Here is a 20,348-nt window from a genome sequence, read left to right on the forward strand (position 1 = left end):
GACTTCACCCAGACATCGCAGTGTCAGTGGTGATGGCCCTAAGACAGCAGGGCCTGGGAGCTCAGGGAACCAGTCATCCACCAAACTCTCCAGCCCTTATAGGATCGTAAGCTCTCAGACTTCATCCAGACGAGAAACCACAGCTCTCTCAGAAGCCACATCACCTAAGGGTCAGAAATGTTGACAGATAAACAAATTACTAAATAACAAAGTGACCTTAGTCTGCTGAGCACCTCAGCAACGGCTGGAAATGTTCATGACCAGTTCCACACAGCCAGGCAAACACTCACTTGAGAGAGAGAGGAGAATAGCAGTCTCTATCATTTCCACTCCTCCATCACATGCTCCCTGAAATTGTCCCTGGTCCCTGTGCCCTGGAGTCATTAGACAGCAAGAACAGAACAAAAACATAAGAAAAGAAAGGAACTGGGGGCAAAGATTGGGTGTGACAATGAAGCTAATAGGGCTGGAAGCCTTTTTACAAGCATGTATGAATCTGAAATAATCCATTGCTTCTTTTCTTGGGTTGTATCCTTCCAGTGGCCTTCCTAATTAGGGAAAAACTAAAGCCAGTCACTTTTGGTGCCTGTATCAACCTTGTAGGACACACTCAATTCCCCCGGTAATGCATAACTGTCAGCCCACTCACTCATCTGGAGTGATTTTTCCAATTAGCCGTGACAGGCATTTCACTCAAGCCCCCTATTCCAGCTCAGAGGCCGGGTCCTGAAGAATGAGACTTCAGGCGGCTGCTGACACTTCTTTTGTCATACAAGCTGCTCTAGACAAACAATATTGACTAGAAATTTGTCAGGACTTTCTGTGGCCATCAATCATTGCTGCCCTTTCGCCTGCTTGTGTGTCCCCGAATTTCCTCTCACTCTGATCCTTAAAACAAAATGAAATAAAGCAAAACATTAAAATCCCTCAAAGTTTGAATCAGTACACGTCCTGGAGTGTCTGGAATTTGAAGATTCATTTGCTACAACTAATGTGCCCCTTATCACGGAAATTAAAAGCTATAAAATGATACACCGCCTCAGAGAAGCGAGCGCTACAGTTTCAGGTCAGAATGCTTTGGGTTCGGTATTTTTCACTTACACAAGATCTCAGAAAGCGCAAGGCAGGCAAAGGTTTAATCCACAGATCCCAAACCCCAACACCTCCATGACCAGCATTATAAATTATAAAAATCCTAGGTGTGAGAAAACAGGGACCTGCGGAAAACCGGAGCGTGCGTCCCCGCGCAGTTTTTCCAGCCACTGCTACCCAAACGAAGCATATCTGAGGGCCAAATTCACGGCCTGGGCTGCCGGTTTGCAAGCCCTGGTTTAGTACACACACCAGGTACTAGAACTCCTTCTTCCTCTCCTCTGGGCCCATGTGTATATTTTTGCAGACGAAGCCAGATTGAAGGAGAAAACGCAGAGAAAAGAATACAGACTCGCAGCTAATACATCGTCGCTACAGGCAGGATTCGGAGGCCTCAGCTTCTGCTGAAAGAAAAACACCTCCTGCACCCATATTCCTTGCTAATCGATCAGGATTCCTACAGAGGCAAAAACTCGTAACTCTGCCCCCGTCTCTGCTCCGCGGGCGCTGAAGCAACGCCAGCCCCCAGAACCTCGACTCTCCGCAGCCGATCCTTGAGCGCCCAGAGCTGTAGCCGCGCACGCTCAGCGGAGGCTCTGACCGCTCCCCAGGCCCTTCTGCTGAGCCCCAATCAGGACCAGCGCCCCCACTCTGGGGGCTTCTAAGGCGGGCTGGTCCGTGTCTTCTGACAAAATGGCTGATACCAGAGCTTCCTCCAAGTTACCGTTTCTTTCTTTTGATCCTTGAATGACAAGAAATTCGTTTTCTTAATTAAATTTAAAGTTTTCTTCACTAAAATTTAAAGTTTTCTTCTTTCTCCAAGGTCCCCTCAGCCAACATGCCGGTTATCTGTCAGCTCGGATGACAGAGATCGACAGGAACGGGCACAGGCATCCCCTCCCCTCCCTCTCCTCCTGCACCTCTGCCACCTGTAGGCGCAACCCGTTCTCAGGGGAGGGACTATCGGCGGCTTTCTCAGCGTGTTCGCGAGGTACCTAGGAAATTCTGATGCTGTTTGCAGGTTTGGTTCCCAAAAAGCTCAAGTCAAAATGATCAACCTTTTAAAGCAGAAATTTCAAAGCACATCTAGTTAACATGAAGCTAATTTTCCTTTTTTCTTTTTCCTGTTTTATGAAAACTACTAGCCGCAGGCTGCTGTCGATCCAAAGCAGGGCAGAGGTGGGGGACGGCTCGCAGGATCTGGCCTTTTTGGAGCCGGAGTGTGAACCACAAGGAGAAAGGATCTGGCCCGAAGCTGGTGGTAGAATCATCATAACAGACAATACACCAATTTGTTTAATGGGGAAGGAGTTAGGCAACCTACTGAAAACCACAGGCCTGATCTGCATTTTTTAAACTTACGACGATGTCTAGAAAAATTGCTTAACTCTCCTGTGCTCTGTTCTCTCAACTCCCAGGGCTCCATGAGGCTCGATCTCTGCCCCTCCTCTACTTTAGATACGAGTGATGGTGCCCAGAGCTGCACAACTACCAGAATACCCTGGAAAGAGCCTTTTTAAAGAAACGTAGATTCCCTGCCCTCATCCCAGCTCTCACCCTTGGCCTCCTAAATCAGAAATCTGCAGCGTGAGGCAGTTTTACAAGTTATCCAGATACATCTAATGATCAACGAGATTTAGGAGTCACTGGGCTAGAGCAAAAAAGGGCAAACATGTGGCACAGGAGTCACTTCTCCTACTCCTTTGTCCATGGCAGACATACCAGCACTGTTACCCGATGAACCCAGCCAAAGCTCTGAATCCTTCACATGGCGCTCCAGGCAGCCACCACCAGTCAGTGAGAGCTGGATCACAGCTGAAACCTGTCTGCCATCCCTGAGTGAGAGTCAAGCAGCCCACCAACGTTGTGTGCTTGGTTGTACCTTTAGCCCAGCATCTAGAATAATCCTTTTAGGTTTACAAAATCTTTTCAAATACCTGATCTCCTTTGAGCCTCCCAAAAACCCTGTGAGGTGAGAAGGGCAGGTGCTATTACAGATTTGACAGGTGAGGAAACTGGAAGTCACGGAAACTTTGTCTTGCCCAGGGTCAGAGCTCATGATGAGTAAAGAGGGAAAATCATCCTGATCTCCTGCCTCCCAGACCAGCATCCTCCCTTCCAGATCGAGCTGGGCGTGGAGTGTTAAGGGCAACATTACTACCTGAGCCTAGCAGGAGACAGAGACAATAGGGCAAACAGTGCAGAAAGGGATTCGTAGGCACGAGAATTTTAGTAAGTTGACCAAGGTCACAAAGCCGGAGAGCAGAGCTCTCAACGGGTCTGACTCTGAGTTCTGTTCTTTCTGCTTGGATTGCAGGGCCTCTCACCCCAGGACAGACTAGGAAAGGCCTTTCCTCTCCTCTCCGCCATCCACTCTCAGTCCCTGCTCCTGCCCCCTTCTGAGCCATTTCCCTTCCTTCCACTAGTGTCATCCCCTCAGCCAGACGTACCTCCCCACCACCCGCCCCTCTTCTTGCCCCCGCAACTCCCTTCCAAATGCAGAAGGAAACCGCCCAGCTTACTCAGAGCAGCCCCAGCCAACTGACTTAAGACAGACAGGCACCTTGGCAGTGAGATGTGAATTTAAAATTGCAAACAGCTTTTGAAGTCGCAGATCCATAATCTCCTAAGCCAAAGGAGAGGGGTTTGCGTCTTCTCCCCCTCGTCTAAATCAACACTCCGGAGGACTGAAATGAGTCCAGCCAGCCTTCGGATGTGATCTCACAAGCCTGCCTGCCACACACATGCATTTCCAGCCTATCGCCTGAGCGAAACCCCCACGCGGCTTGTCACCGCTTGATACAGGGGACGTGTTTCTGCTGAAATCAAAGCGAAGGGACATGCTTTGCTGCCCTTTCATGTGCTCAAATATGTCCCGACTGATGTGGCCGAGCCCTTATCTCTTTAAGAAACTGAGCACTTTCAAGTTTAGAAGAAGGAAGCTGAGGGGTTCAGAATAGACGGGCTGGTCAGAATGCTACCTACCACTTACCAGTGTGGAACCTTGGCCAACTTACCTCATATCTCTCTTCTCAATTTCTCCATCCTTAAAATGGAAATCTAATGATAGTACTTTCATTATAAGGTTTTTGTAAGTATTAAAATAGTTAATCCATGTAAAGAATTTAGTACAGTGGCTGGTACAGAGTAAGCAGTAAGTATTAACCACCACTGTTCATTTTAAAACAGAAACAGAAGAGTCAGGACACATATCTCATAACCTTTGGACTTTAGATGGCAACTTAACAGATCCCCATAGTATTTTAGGCTTAAAGTAAATAGGTTTAGATGGTCAAGCATAAAACTCTAATGTTTACATTAACATTACTTTCAGTGAAATGATTACATGCATGAAAATTAGTAAGAATTAATAAAATTTCTTTTAGAACTGTCAGCTTAAAATAAGTGTTTGCTGATATTATACATGAATTTTTTACCTTTTTACATTTCTATACTTTTTTTACTTACATTTCTATACTTTCCAAATTTTCTATAAAAAGCATGTATTATTTTATGGTCATAAAAATTAAAACCAAAAATATATATATATAATTAAGCAAAATATCTCTTATAGTATATAAACACAGATATCCACAGGAAACAGCAATCAAAGAATAAATAAGTACACTATGATTGCATCATAGCTTCCTCTCCTGGCCCAACCAGACATTTCTTTTGGAAAGTTTGAGAGCCCTAAGTCTCCAAGTCCAAATGGAAATGGGCCCCAGATATTGCTCAGATAATATTGGCAGTGCTCTGAGCCCAGAGAAAGGCAAAACAAAGAATTTTTTGCAATAGAGGCCACCAGTGAGCTAGTCTCATTTGTGTACACGTAAAGCCTCAGCTACACGGGGCCTGGTGATCTGCTGTCTGCACAGAGATAGACAGACAGACAGACAGACAGGCACACACACACACCATCCCACGTGCAGACCAAACCCTGAGTTTGATCCCTGCTGCCGTTCCTGTGGAGCGCTGACTGGACTGATATTGGCAGACTCTCTTTCACTTTTTCCTTGGTGCACTCTGGGAATTTCAGCCTTTTTTTTCCCACTTTAAATAATTAGAAATATCTCCAATTAGGGTACTTTTTCAACTGGTAAAATATTAATTCTCCTAAGCCAGAAAGTGCTAGCGTCCTATAAGCATGCAGAGCAAAGTTTAAACACTGATATCAAAAGCCCCACTTTGAAGTGCTCATATAAGAAAGATCAGGAACTGCAGCGAATCTAATCTGTTCTTTGGATCTATAAGCAGAGGGTCGAGCTGGGTCATTTGGCACGGAACAAAAGCCCAGGGGACCTCAAAGGTTGGCTGCGGTTTGGTGGTAAATTCAGGGCCTTGCAGAGCCTGAGAGAATCTGAGCCAATTCCAAATTTGGAAACTTAATGAATATATGAAAAAAATGAATAAATGCCAAAACACTGTTATAAAAATTATGATGTTTCTCATATGTTTACATTTAGCAAATGAATGCTTCTGACCCAAGAATAATTTTAATAACCATATGTATACCCTTTTCTGGAGATAGCTTCAGAAGTCAAATTTTGAGGCCCATCATTAACGTCAGGCTGAAGCCCAATGGCCCCCTATCCCCACCCTGTGATGGACTGAGTAAATTTGAGCAGAAGACAGGGTGAGGACAGCGTTCCTTCAAATGCTGATCCGAACTCAACTTCATCACACTCAGTCCTGGCTACTCCAGTCCGAAGGCCAGGATGAGAGACCTCAAACCAAGGGCTGTCCAGGCCTTATGCAGCCCTGGAGCCCCTCTCTCTAACACTTGGACTGACATATGATGTCCAAAACAAGAAATATCCTGAAATAACTTTCTCTCCTCTTGGGTTATCAAGCTGCCTATGGCCTCATTCTCTTCTCCCATCCCCCTCTGGAGTTTGTCATTTTCACTCATGACAGGTTTGCTCTAAGGCCCCAGCATTCAAAGGCAAGAAAGAGGGGAATTGGTTCCTCAAAGGTGACGATGAATAGTCTTAACACCTGTGTCTCCAAAGCCCCTCTGGGGTAGGAAAAAATAAGATGATGATAGCAACCTACGTAAACGTGTGTCCACAGGATGCAGATATAATTACACACCCCACGCTTTATTGAGCATCCATGTGATGACCGCCCGACACAAGGTCCCCTGAAGCACAGAAGCAGAGAGACAAAGAAAAGCCCTCCGGGATTTCTAAGTCGTGCTCGTAATGAAAGGGAGAAGTGGAGACTGATGCATGGGCCTTCCATGAGTGGTCACATGACTACCTCGTCACTTTCTCTGTTCAGGGATGTAAAGATGTTAACTTGGCAAACACTGAACTCAGGTTTCCACCTTCCCCATGATGCCTGGTACATAGTGCATGTGGTAAATGTCAACCTACGTTATACTTTGAAAATAAGGTAGAAGGGCTGGCCTGGTGGCGCAAGCAGTTAAGTGCACGCGCTCCGCTGCTGGCGGCCCGGTGTTTGCCGGTTCCGATCCTGGGCTCGCACTGACGCACTGCTTGGCAAGCCATGCTGTGGCGGCGTCCCATATAAAGTGGAGGAAGATGGGCATGGATGTTAGCCCAGGGCCAGCCTTCCTTAGCAAAAAAAAAAAAAAAAAAAGAGGAGGATTGGCAGATGTTAGCACAAGGCTGATCTTCCTCACAAAAAAAAAAAGAAAGAAAAAAAAGAAGGTAGAGCTTAGGTTCAGAAATCCCTTTTAATTCTTGGTTGGTGAGATTCCCACTTAGGTCTTCATGTGTGTTCAGTTATTTAATAGCTTGGTCTACGTGATGTTAGAACGTGCTGGTTGTGTTTACCCACTGTTCACCTCTCTCTTCCTCCCCCATGCACACATGGACACACACACTCACGCACACACATCTTCCCAGTTGTAAGAACACTATTTCCTGTTATTTCACTTTGTGGTTTGGAGGTTTGAAAAATAATAGTATTTTTCCCAAGAAGAGTATCAGAGGAAAGAAAATACAGAATGACGAATCTATTTAATTTAGGAAAGAATAAAAATGATTCTTCAAGGATAAAGGAGAGTCTGGCATTAATAGAAGTCCATGCCCACCTAAAACTAAAAAGCCAAATGGATTAGTTCACTATAAATATATGTGTGTTTTTACACAAGACCCAAAGAAGAGATGAAATTTCTTCTCCCTACTCTCACATGAAGAGAACTGAGTACAAATGCTATTTGGGTCAGAAATAAAAGTCCACACTACATTGTAGGAAACTATCCTCAACAGAAGAGACAGCCTACTGAGAATACTGACCAGGGAGGGGGTGAGCTTCCAGCCCACCTCTCTGCTCAAAAGTCAGAGTTTGTTCTCTCCCTTCTGTATGTACACACTTCCAAATCTCAGACACTCACCTAATTGTCTGTTTTGTAAGCAAGTCTCCAAAAGAAAGATAGGTTGCTGAGAGATGGCCATATTCCTTGAAAAATTGCAGAGGTGAAGAACATATGCACTTTATAGCGTTTCTTCAGTAGAGAATTGTCTGTGTTCCAGCAGTACTGATCCCGGAGTTGCAGGATATCCATTGTGAAAACGTGGGCAGCCCCACTGGTTGCTTGTCTCCCTTGAAACAGATGAGAGGTCACTCCTGCAGAATGAGTTACACCAGCAGGACCTGTTCAGATTGTTGTTCACACATTCTATCCTATAACCCCGTGGTCAGTGCCTTTTAAAGCAGCTGTGAGCAAATAAAAAATGTATCCAAGGCATCAAGGTGAGTTATCAGGAAGACTAGTGTTCCCCAATAAAAACAATAATAATAGCAACAACAACAAGAGATGGTTGCTTTCAAACAAGCTGAGAAAAAGAATTTTACTTTTCTAGAAGTTTTTTTTCTTGGTCCTGAAGTACTTTGTACTTCCCCGTTCATCATGCATTTTGTAACTGCCTCTACACATCTGTCTCTCTCACTGGCTGATGGACTCCGTAAAAGCCCTGCCCCATTCTTCTTCATCTTTATATTCATAGAGCCTTCAGGGTAAGTGGAAAGTAATAGACTCTCAATAAATGTTTGATGGATGGATAAATGTATGAAAAATTAATGTGTACCAGAGTGCATCAGGAAATAATATCCAGAATTCTTGAGATAAAAATGAGAGAGATCAAAGTAAAATTTCCCACAGCGAATCACCCAAACTTAAGAGAAGACTTCATTGTTCCCCAGATTTCATCAGTGATTCATTACAAATAATTGCATGAGTATTCTAAGTAATGGAATGTTGAAATGTACACTTGTCATCACCGACACTATCAAGAATGTCAGTCACGCCCAGAATAGCCACAGTTTGTGTGACTAGGAAGAGAGTCACGCTAAGGACTCCAGAGGTGATAGTGTCAATGTCCCTGGGAGGTCTGGAAGTCATCGTCTTCAACAGGAGGGCTTAAGGAAGTGAGGGCAGTTTGTTCTCTTGACCCCGGGGGTTAGCACTTACTGAGGGGCAGGAAGTTGGGAGAGGACCCAGGGTCAGACCTCGGCAGTGGTGCGAAGTGGATGAAATCTGTCTGCACCTCTTCTTTTACTGCCCTGCTCATTGTCTCCCCACTGACCCTGACCCATCCTTAATAATCACACTGTGGAAATTCCAACAGAGTAACTCAGGCTAAGATATAAAAAACTTACAATGATTGTATAAATTAGTCCCCCATGGGCATTTGTCTTTTTAACAGGGAGCAGTGCTGTTGCTTGAAGAAATAATAGTGAAACAGTGGAATTTCTACCATCAATATCACAAAGGATATATTTGAGGGATGGTGGCAGTGCCAGCTAGGAGTTGGTTAGGTAGTTTCCCACTGAAGTTAATCTTTGGAAACAAGATTCAGGCCTTGGATCTCCTGTGACTGTGTAACTATTCCTGTTTGTGAAATAAACACTTCCACCTCCTAGAGTGGTTGATAACCAAGAAGTTATGAGGCTGCAGACATTCATCAGTGATTCTCTAGAGACCCCACGTGGTCAGAATAGGAACTCATTTTTGTAATGAACAGAAAGAAGCAAGATGAAGGGATGTTAGTGGGGCAAAATTACAACCTACAATTCTGTGATCTCTATTAGGGAAACATTTGGCCCTTTCAATAATGGACAGTTTGAGTCATTTACTTTTCCACCTACATTTGTTTCTCTTTTCTTTCTCTTCTTCCTCTGCATGATAATCCCATTTGCCTTAAGTGCTTTTGAGGGCACTTGTGCTTACTGGAATCTTTTTGTCCATTTTTATTGCTTTCCCTGGGCTGTCCACACAACAAAGACCACCTGTCCTTCGAAGGATCTAATCAAGAGTCTATTTCTCTCATGCATTCCATGGGTTCTTATATCACTTGGTCTTTTTTACTTAATTCTCATACCAGCACATACTCTAGGATAAGTACGAGAATACACCATTGCTGCCTTTGATTGTCACTCTTCTGCCAGAAGACTGTTTCTTCAGGGGCGGCGGATGGACTATCCCAGAGGATTAAATTTTAAGTGCTGGATTCTAGTTAATGCTAGTTTGTCAGTTCATTCTGAAGCTCAGGAAACAGACAGCCAAAATATATATATATATGTATATATAAAAGAGGAAGAGTCAAAAAGGATAGTGTAAACAATGCCAAACTTTACAGGAAATTCAGAAATGACCCTTCCCAACAAATAAAAATCATTTCCACAGATTTGCAGTAGAAGCAATATAAGTGTCTATTTTAACCTGAAGCTTTATTATGTATACTTTATAGTTGGCAATTTTGTTTTCCTCTCCCAAATTTTCTTATCTGACTACTAAAATTATATAGATATATTTCATATATTAAAATACACACTCACCAATATGTACTAGAAGGACATTTCTCTTGAATTAGATTGTAATTCTTCCTGGCTTTGAACTAATCACATCTCAGTCATAGAAAGAAGTGGATCTCGTTGATGACACCCCAATAGGAACAGGGTGTAGGCTGCAAGCACTTCATCTATATATCTTAGCTGAGCTCCTGATTTGCCTTGAAATTTTATTCCAAGACCATCAATAGGTTTCTCTAATTCACAAACAAACAAACAAAAAAAATCCCCACTTCAGATGAAGCCCTTTCTACTTAATTCTGAGTTCTGGATTTGAAACTGATTGTGGGTCAGGCCAATGATAGAAGCAGCAGACCCAAAAGGAACTACCCAATCTGGATCCATATTTGGGCAGTTTTGTCTCATTCACAGAAGCATAGGATTTCCCAGAAAACCTATCAAATGCACGGTTGGTCCATAAAATAAACATATACATAGTTATAAGTGGCTGATTAATGGGGAGTTGTGTCCTAGAAGTTTATGATTCAGAGACTTTTTTAATCAAAGGTTAAGGGGAGGGGAAAAAAGAAGCAGACAGACTTTTCCTTTGGCTTGCCTCCTTAGTTTAGCCCACCCTGTAAATAGCAGAGACCGCTGAACAACACTTGACAATATCTTTCTTGTGTTATCAAAATCCAGGACCATAATCTGGGTGTAAAGGCAGGCTAGTTTCTCCATCAGTGCTACAGACTGAATTTTGTTCCCCCAAAATTTGTATGTTTAAACCCTGACCCCCAATATGACGGCATTTGGAGATGGGCCTTTGGGAGATGATTAGGTTTAGATGAGGTCATGAGGATGGGGCCCTCATGATGGGATTAGCGCCCTTATATGAAGAGACATCAGAGAACTTTCTCTCTCCCTCTCTACTATGTGAAAACACAACAAGAAGACAGCTATCTGCAAGTCAGGAAGACAGCTCTCACCAGAAACTGACCATGCTGGCACCTTGATCCTGGACTTCCAGCCTCCAGAACTGTGAGAAAATAAATTTCTGTTGTTTAATCCACTCGGTCTATGGTATTTTGTTATGACAGTAAAAGCAGACTAAGACAGATTTGGGTACTGAGAAGTGGGGTGCTGCTGTAACAAATACTCAAACACGTGGAAGTAGTTTTGGAACTTGGAAATGGGTAGAGGCTGGATGAGTTTTGAGATGCAGACTAGAAATACAGATATTGGGCCGGCTCTGTGGCTTGGCGGTTAAGTGCGCACGCTCTGATGCTGGCGGCCCGGGTTCGGATCCCGGGAGCGCCCGGAGGCACCGCTTCTCCGTCAAACGCGAGGCCGAGTCCCGCGTACAGCAACTAGAAGGATGTGAACCTATGACATACAACTATCTACTGGGGCTTTGGGGGGAAAAAGCTGAATAAATAAAATCTTTAAAAAAAAAAAAAGAAATACAGATATTAAAGGTGATTCTGGTGAGGTCTCAGACAAAAATGAGGAAGATGTTAACTGGAAACTGGAGGAAAGGCGATCCTTGTTACAAAGTGGCAAAGAACTTGGCTGAATGATGTTCTAGTGTTTTGTGGAAGGTAGAACTTGCAAGCAATGAATTGGATATTTAGGTGAGCAGGTTTCTAAGCAAATTGTTGAAGGAAAGGCTTGGTTCCTCCTGACTGCTTATAGTAAAATGCAAAAGGAGAGAGATAAATTAAAGAAGGGATTGTTAAGCAAAAAGGAACTAGAGCTTGAAGATTTAGAAAATGCTCAGCCTATTCATATTGCAAAAAAATGAGAAAGCATGTTCTGAAGTGAACATCAAGGATGTTGCTGGACTGTCACTGAATAAAGAGCTTATGAGATTCTATGAGCAGAAACCTTATCAGTTGAACTGAAGGGGGATGGAGATAAGATGAAATGAAGGAAGCCTGTCTGGCTTCTTGCATTTGATGAGACTGGACAATAGAGCTATTCAAGGTGTGCAGTTCTTCAAGAAGAGAGGAACATGACCCCATAGGTGATTCAGAGATCAGAGCCACTTCCTCATTTTCAACAAGCCAGATGGCCTCCACCTGGAGCCTTGGGGGGCACCCCCACAGAGCCCCAGGGGTAGGAACCCAGCCTGACAGAGCTGCAGGGGTTGGACCCTGGCCTAGCAGAGCCACCAAGGCGGGACCCCTGCCTAGAAGCTTGGGGTGATGCTGCCACCCTCTTGGGCCTGGAAGGCACGACATTGAGCCAAAGAGGATTATTCTCGACCCTTAAGATCTAACGGAATTTGCCTTGCTAAGTTTGGGACATGCTTGGGACCCATCTTCCCTTTATTCCTTCCAATTTCTGCTTTTGGGAATAGGAATATCTATCATATGCCTGCCCCACCATTGTATTTTGGAAGCAATTGCATTTTGTCTGGCTTCACAGATTCGCAGCTGGATAGGAATTTTGCCACTGGAATGAATTGTACCTTAAGTCTCACCAATATCTGATTTAGATTATATATAGGTGAGACTTTGGACTTTAGACTTTAGAGTTGATGGTGGAATGAGTTAAGACTTTTGGGCTGCTAGAATGGATTGAAAGTATTTTGCAGGCTAGAAGGACATGAATTTTGGTGGACCAGAGGCACAATGCTGTGGACTAAACTGTATCCTCCTAAACTTCATATGTGGAAGCCCCAACCTCCAATGTGATGGCATTTGGAGACAGGGCCTTTGACAGGTAATTAGGTTTAGACAAAGTCATAAAGGTGAGGCCCTCATGATGGGATTAGTGCCCTTGTAAGGAGAGACACCAGAGGCCTTGCACTCTTTCTCTCTGCTTCATGTGAGGACATAGCAAGAAGGTGACTGTCTGCGAGTCAGGAAGAGTTTTCACCAGAAACTGGCCATGTTGGCACCCTGATATCAGACTTCAGCCTCCAGGACTGTGAGAAAGTTAATTTCTGTTGTTTAAGCCTGCCAGTCTATGGTATTTTGTTATGGCAGCCCAGGGAGACTAACACAGCCAGTTTCATATACAATGCGTATACCACCAGTCTAGAAGTTAACCCCACCAAGTGATTCTCACTCACCAGAGGCACTGATCTAGATCCCTCCTCCCTCTAGAGACCTTCTCCCCATGGGGTATTTTCCCTTGCTCTTAAAACTTAAGTAACTAGTCCTTCAAATCTCCTTTATATACACGCATTTTAATTTTTCAAGATAAGATCTGATGTCCTTACCTTTTGTCCAAAGAGCCTATAGCTCGTGCCCACTCAGCCCCAGCTGCCACACTTGAAGATTCTGAGAAGTCAGGAAAGAGTTGGACAAAATCCTCATTTCCTAGCAAGAGCTTCTGTGTTAAACCCCTAATCTGATTTCCCAATCCACTGAGCTCGGTTTTCTCTTTCTTCCCTAAAATCTAGGATGAAGCCAAGCAAAGCAGTCTGCTCTGAAGGTCCATGTCCTGGGAACCCTCCCAACCCTACGACTTCAGAAGGGAGACGGGAGAGCTGTCACATTAATTCAATACAAAAGTCAACCATTTGTTAACTCTCAGAATATTTATCGAGTGTCTAATATATGGAGGCCATCACACTGAGTTTGCAAAAGTCTTGGTTTTATTTTTCTTCTATTTTCCAAAATCATAAGAGTGTGCTTATGTGTAGAAAAAAAAATATATATATATATATATTTTAATACTACCTGAAGAATTGGTACCATCATCGCTCTTAGAGAAGAAACGATTTTTCTTTTGGATTGTCTGCTGTGGTAGAAGATGGTCCCTGAAGGTTGGCGAGTCATCAGGAACAAAAGCAACAAAGCAGACAGCTAAACTGTCCTGCTAGTGCCCCACAGGAGCACCTGAGAGGGATCTGGTGCAGCTCCAGACTGAGAGGGGAACAGAGGAGAGATGAAGAGCTAAACAAATGATGAGGTGTGAGGATGGGCAATGTGTAAGGCAGAGGAGCCAGTGAAGAAGCCATTCTGGTGAGCTAACAAAGAATGGTTAAAAACAAGAATGGTAAAAAGTAAGAACTGATTTAAAAACAAGACTGAGCAGTCAGAAATGCTTTGTATTTCTGCCGTGAATCCTCCTCTAATTCACCACCCATTTACCCATAGCAGTTGCAGTCCATCAGTGGCGCCCCCTAAAGGCTCTCAGTGCCACCTGCAGGGCTGTTCCCAAGACCATTGTTTCCAACTCCTCAGAGCCCTTTCAGGCCCTGCCAACCCACCCATGCCAATTGCTTGAGTCTTTACAAATCCGTAAAAGTAATTTGGTAAATTAGTAAATTCATCAAATTGGTCATTCAACAATGGGCAAACTGGTTTTTGGCAAATTGAACCAATTGCCTTAGTGGTAGGAGAACGAAATCATTTCCAGGCTTTGGCAAGTCTGCACACCATTACTTTCACAACAGTGCTTTGATGTCCCCTCCCATTCCCCACTTTCCCCCAGTAAACGTCAAAGTGTCTGAAACTCAAGAACCAGCCCTCATTCTCCGAGAGAGGATCAACGGTTTAGACTTAGGCCCAGAGAGATCACCTCTGACAAAAGCTCATATATACAGGCCTCTTTTAAGCAAAAGCTAAGAGAAAATGGTTAACTAGGTTTGCCTATAAGAAGAAATATCCATAAAGGAGAGAGGCTCCTATCAACCTGGGTAAGAAGATTACATCAGAAGTGGGGCACAGACCAGTGGTGAGAATGCATGACACTTTGAGGTTAGAAGTGTGACCTGGGGTGTGATTGCAAAGTGGACATGTGTGCAGGTCAGAGGAGGGCCTGACAGCCAGCTCCACCTCTCACCTTATACACACTGCCTGGGGAAGGAAAGGGAGGCAGTTGGGACCACAGAAGGATCCAGCTGATGAACGTTCCCTTTTTCCCCTGTACTTCTCTCATTGCATAATTAGGAATTCAGCCCCAGATGCCACGAAGGAGGCACAACTCAGACCCCTTTACTGTGAAGGCAGAACCCTTCAGACAGACCATCCCATACTCTGCCACTGAATGGGAGACCACACTGCCCCTTCGGGGACTCTCTTCTCTCAAGGTCCAGGGCTGAGCTCTGAAACAGATCCTGGGTGTGGCTGGTTCATAGCGTTGGACTGCTCACAGCAGAGCTGGGTCCTGCCAGGAAAAACAGGGCAGAAGGAATGTTGATGATGGGGGAGAAAGTAAGAGAGCATCTTCTCTTACCTTATTCAGTCCCCTTATAACCATCTCTCTCCGGCACCAAGACAGACAGAAGAAAGCTAAACATATACTGAGGAGAGGTCTTATTGCAATGAGCAGGAAAACTCCAGCTGGGAATATTAAAGTCATACAAAAACACACAGAACACATGACATCTCCTCTGGCAGCCCCCAGCACTGGACCAGCCAACACATTGCATCTTGAGAGCCAAAGACGCATCTGCAGAAATGCACACCACCCAGCAGCCACAGTCGAGTCCCAAGCTGGGGAAGAGGGCAGAGGTACGGGCATGCCTCTCCCTCCTCACTCCATCCACGTCCCAAGGGCTTGCCTGGCACCAAGCTGAGGAGAGGCTCTCAGCCTGTGTTCGTCCAGGTGGGAGACAGCAGATGACCAATGTACCCAACATCAAACCTGGGATCCTCCTGCAATGGGCCACCCGAGCAGTGGAACAGTTACCTTAAGGCTGGCCTCTGAACACAGAGTGGAGTGATGTGAATGAGGGCCCAGTAGCTCTGTCCTAAAGGTTAGAACGTGGTGTGATGGTGAAGAAACAGAGGCTCTCTGGGTCCCTCTAATCAGATTTGGGGAGAGGATAGATTTGTACAACTGAACAAACACGTAACTTAAAGCAGAGGCCAGAAGACTAGCGCATGGCTAGCTCTCCCCAGCGACCCTTGGAGAGACACAACCTGTTATTAATAATACTCCTTCGTTTGCTCGGGAATGGGGCGAGCATGCAGGCTGCAGGATCAAATGCTCAGCCTGTAGCTGTATAGACCCCTGGGCATCATCTGCAGCTGCATGAGCACTTTTCGGAAACCACCAAATTCAATACCCCAAACAACCAAGGTTGAATCCTCAGGGAGAGGCCGACTGGCCTGCGGTCGTTCATGTTTGATGAGTTGCTCTGATTTTGAAAGGAGGTCTGACATCCCTGACACTGAGCGGGTTGGGGTCAGCCTGACAGGGGTCAGCAGAGAAAGTCCTATGGTCCTGTGGGAAGCCAGCACAAGCCTTCCAGAAACAGCTTGCTCCACTGTTTCCCTAGACCTCAGCTCATTCCACTTCCTGGTCTTAGATGAGAACAAGGCAAGGAAACACAACCGGTTCATATTTCATCCTCCAGCCCCTGAGCTACAAAAGCCCTCAGTCATGCAGCTTCCTCCCCAAGTGCAAAGAGTGTAGCGGCCCCCACATGGGCATGAATCACCCCTCTGTCGTCCCTGGCCAGGCCCTGGTGTGGTGCGCAGTGAGGGTTCACACTGTCACCCTTGTTGTGTAGACAGCCCCAGCACAGAGTGCTTCTGTCTGGATGGCACATTCAATTTCAATGGTTTCAAGTCAAGTCACAAAAGCTGAATATGACCTCTTCCCCAGGAAATAAGAGTGTGAGTTTGAGAGGGTACCTGGCTGTCCACAGGGCCTCATCACTGTGCACTGGAAGAGACTTTTAAATGTCTTCTAACAAGGTCACCAACAAACTTTTCTCAGGGTTCCCTCCTCCGTCACCACAGCCCAAATGTCCTTGCTACTCATCTGAGGATCCCCTAGGCTCCTGTCCCCAAGCACTAAGGAAACTCCGGGGAGCAACGCTACAGAGTTTGTAGGGGAAAGGAGAGTAACTGTGGCATTCAGAGTTCCAGAATGCCCTCACCTCTCCACTGGGCACTGCCCACAGAGCCTGAAAGACCAAAACCATGGAAGGGACACACAGCCAGCTTGCAGGTAACCAGCTGTTGCTCTCCCCATGGCTGGGCGGGCAGCAGAAAGGGCAGGAGAGTGGGGAGGTCAAGAAAGAAAAGAGCTCCTCTCAAATCACCCTTCTTGGGTGATTGGTCAAACAATGTCAGGCGGGGGCCAGGACTGAGGAGCCGGGCTCCTTCCACAGGAAGGTAAGTGCCTATGGTGCCGATAAGTCAACCACTGAATCTACTCGTATTTGTTGATCACCTCTGGTGCCCCTCACTGTCTTAAGCCCTGTGAAGAAGACGGAAGTACTGTGTATGGTCCTCAAGGGGACAGCATCCATCAGCAACACAGCACAGGTGAGGCAGGCTGGAGTAAATGTGAGTGCATGGACTCCAGATCCGGTCGGCCTGGGTTTAAATCCAGATTCCACCACTCATCAGCCAGAATTTAGGGCAGGTTGTTTATGTCACCATCTTCTCATTTGTAAAATAAAGATAGCAATGGGGTCAACCTTATAAGAATTGTTGAGAGAATTAAATGAGCTAACGTACATAAGGCACTAACTTATATAAATGTTGACTATTAATGGGATAAGAAAAAAATATCAAATATAAAGCCAAAAAAGAGATACTATGACAGGCATGAAACTTAGTCCACAAACCTAGGTGGTAAGAGGGAACACTTCTATTTTCTTTAAATCAACTTGAGTCCAACTCAAGTAAATGTAACACAGTCGCTGTTGGGGCTCCCTACGACCCAGGGCAGAGCTGTCATAGCTCTAGGAAATCAAGGGGCCTTCTTCATCCGGCACTTGCCTTGCTCTGGTGCTTTCGTTTCTGCCCAGGAGCCTGATGTCCCGGCCCACATGATCCCTTCAGGGCCAGCAGCTCTGCCACCTCCTTGCCTCTCTTGGGGATCAGGAGCCTTTAAGTCCCGAGACCCTGTGAAAGCATCCAGCCTCCCTCGACACACCATGCGGCCACCTCTGAGGTCTTTCTGCTGGGCCAGGAGCCTGCCCATATTTACCATCCTCTCTCCCATCTCCCCTTTTGGGAGTCCTGCTTTTCTCTTTCTGTTTGTTCACGAAGGTACCTCCACATCCCCATCCCTTTCTCTCCATCCCACCCAGGGCACCTCACATGATCACCAGACGAAAGGCAGGAAGACTTCACTCTAAGAAGTTTCTACTTCCCCCCAGAGGCAATGATTCCAAAGGGCCTGTCAGCCATCTGATTAAAAGCGGAATGGGGGGCCAGCCCAGTGGCGCAAGCGGTTAAGTGTGCGCGCTCCGCTGCTGCGGCCCAGGGTTCGCCAGTTCAGATCCCAGGCACGGGCCGACGCACCGCTTGGCAAGACATGCTGTGGCGGTGTCCCATATAATGTAGAGGAAGATGGGCATGGATGTTAGCCCAGGGCCAGTCTTCCTCAGCAAAAAAGAGGAGGATTGGCAGATGTTAGCTCAGGGCTGATCTTCCTCACAAAAAATAAATAAATAAATAAAAGGGGAATGGGAACATACAGCAAGCAAAGCACGAATTAATATCCCAAGATAATATTCTGCTGCAATAACATAATCAGGAAACAAATGTTAAATTGTGCCAGGCTGATGACAGTGTCATCAGGAACCACGACATTTTAGACGTGATTGTGTTCTTTATCATCTCACCTCCTGCAAGCTTGGGACAGGGTAGTGTAGCTGCCTGGTCACCTCAGCAGATATGGGGAGTCAGAGAGGCTCCAATCCCAGCTTGGGGTTGTGTGGCTTCCCGTAGGGGAATGACTCCTTAACTGAGCTCTAACACAGCAGGGGAGTAATCCTGGAGGTGGGCAAGAGGGAAGACATTTGAGACAGAAGCTCAAGCGAGGGCAACAGGATGAAGGTCACAGTCATGGAAGGGCAGGGAGGTGGCGACACAAAGGCAGCTGGGTATTTCTGGAACCCAAGGACCAGGCAAAGGAATCCCCAGAGACAAGGGCAGGTCACTAAAAGACGGTGTAACCCATGCTAAGCAGCTTGACCATTAATATTTGTGTCTGCCTTCTAAGACTAGGGAATGGGTGCCCCAGGTGGTGTGGCAGGACTAGGCAAAGCCTCAGAGTAAAGAGATGCATCTAAAGATAAGTAATTTAGAACATTGCACATATGATAAGACAAATGTAGGTTTATTAGTAATGCAAAATTTGAGTAAATTGTAAAGATAAAATAGGAAAATTTTTTCACTTATAAAGAGGATCTCCCCACGTTCCCCGGGGACTGCATTCATCCTCCTCAGTCCCTAAGAGTATTTCTGTAGCAAATTTTGAGACGTTCTTCAGATAATAGCTTTCATTTTTGTCAACTCAGAATCCCAGTTAAAAAGAAAAAAGAAAGGGAGCTGACCCCGTGGCTTAGTGGTTAAATTCAGCATGCTCCGCTTCAGTGGCCCGGGTTTGGTTCCCAGGAGTGGACCTACACCACTCGTCAGTGGCTACGCTGTGGTGCCGACCCACATATAAAATAGAGGAAGACTGGCACAGGTGTTAGCTCGGGGCGCATCTTCCTCAACAAAAAAAAAGAAAAAAGAAGTATATTTTTCATAGTCACCCAGTCACACACACACACAAACCATCACACACAATTCCAACAAAAGTTTTGCAAACATTACTTACCATCACTATGGGGGAATCATTCTGTTTTCTAGTCTGTTCTAGTCTAATCTATCCTATTTAAGTTTCTTTAAAACTCTGATCACAAGTGACTAAACTGATTTCATAACCCATGGACGGGTCTCCATCCACAGTATGAAAATGGCTGCCGCAGTTGTTGTAGAGCTGTTGAATAGAGATCAACAAGGAAGCAGCCTGGTTAGGTTTGTGTTTTTAAGAAATCGCTATCTGGGCTGTGTGGAGTTTGACTTTGAAGAGGACAACTGGAAGGAGGCCAATCAGGCAGGAGGTTCTTTTGATTCTCGAGGTGGTCCGTAATGAGGGCACTGCAGGAAAGCAGAAATCATGGGGATGAAGGGGACGTGACGAGCACAACGATTTTGGAGCTAGAATCAGTAGGACTTGATACGGAGTGGGATATGGACCTGAAAGAGTGGGAAAAGTCTCAAATGGCTCCCAAGTTTCTGCCTCAGCACTGGGTCCACCATTAACTAAAAGAGGGTGAGGTGCACAGGGCTAGGTGGGCAACATCTTATCACTTTGAATTTGAGGATCTTGAAGCATGTAGTATGGAGATGCCCAGGGGGCATTTGTATACACAAGTCTGAAAAATCAGAACCATAGGTTAATATTTTGGAATCATCAGTATACGGGTAGCAATTGAAACTAGAAGAGTGGGTGTGACCCCCAGGGAGAGTCCTGTAGGTCTGGCACACAGAAGATCGTTTCACTCTGTCATTGTGTATGTGATTACATGTATATAGTATTTTACATACAGAGTTAATTAATTGCTGTCATATTTTACCTCCTTCCACCACACACACACCCTGAAATCAAAATTAGCAAGACAACCCCTCAGCTCGCAGTGGAACCTGGAGTGGGAAGACACGAAGACAGTCATCTGGCCTTTTAAAGCAATGCACATCCCCCCTTTGGTATGCGGCTGTAGCCAGGAGGCTGGGGACACGTCT

Source organism: Ceratotherium simum, chromosome 4 (genome assembly GCF_057802395.1).
Source record: "Ceratotherium simum simum isolate JZ-2026a chromosome 4, ASM5780239v1, whole genome shotgun sequence".
NCBI classification, from domain to species: Eukaryota; Metazoa; Chordata; class Mammalia; order Perissodactyla; family Rhinocerotidae; genus Ceratotherium; species Ceratotherium simum.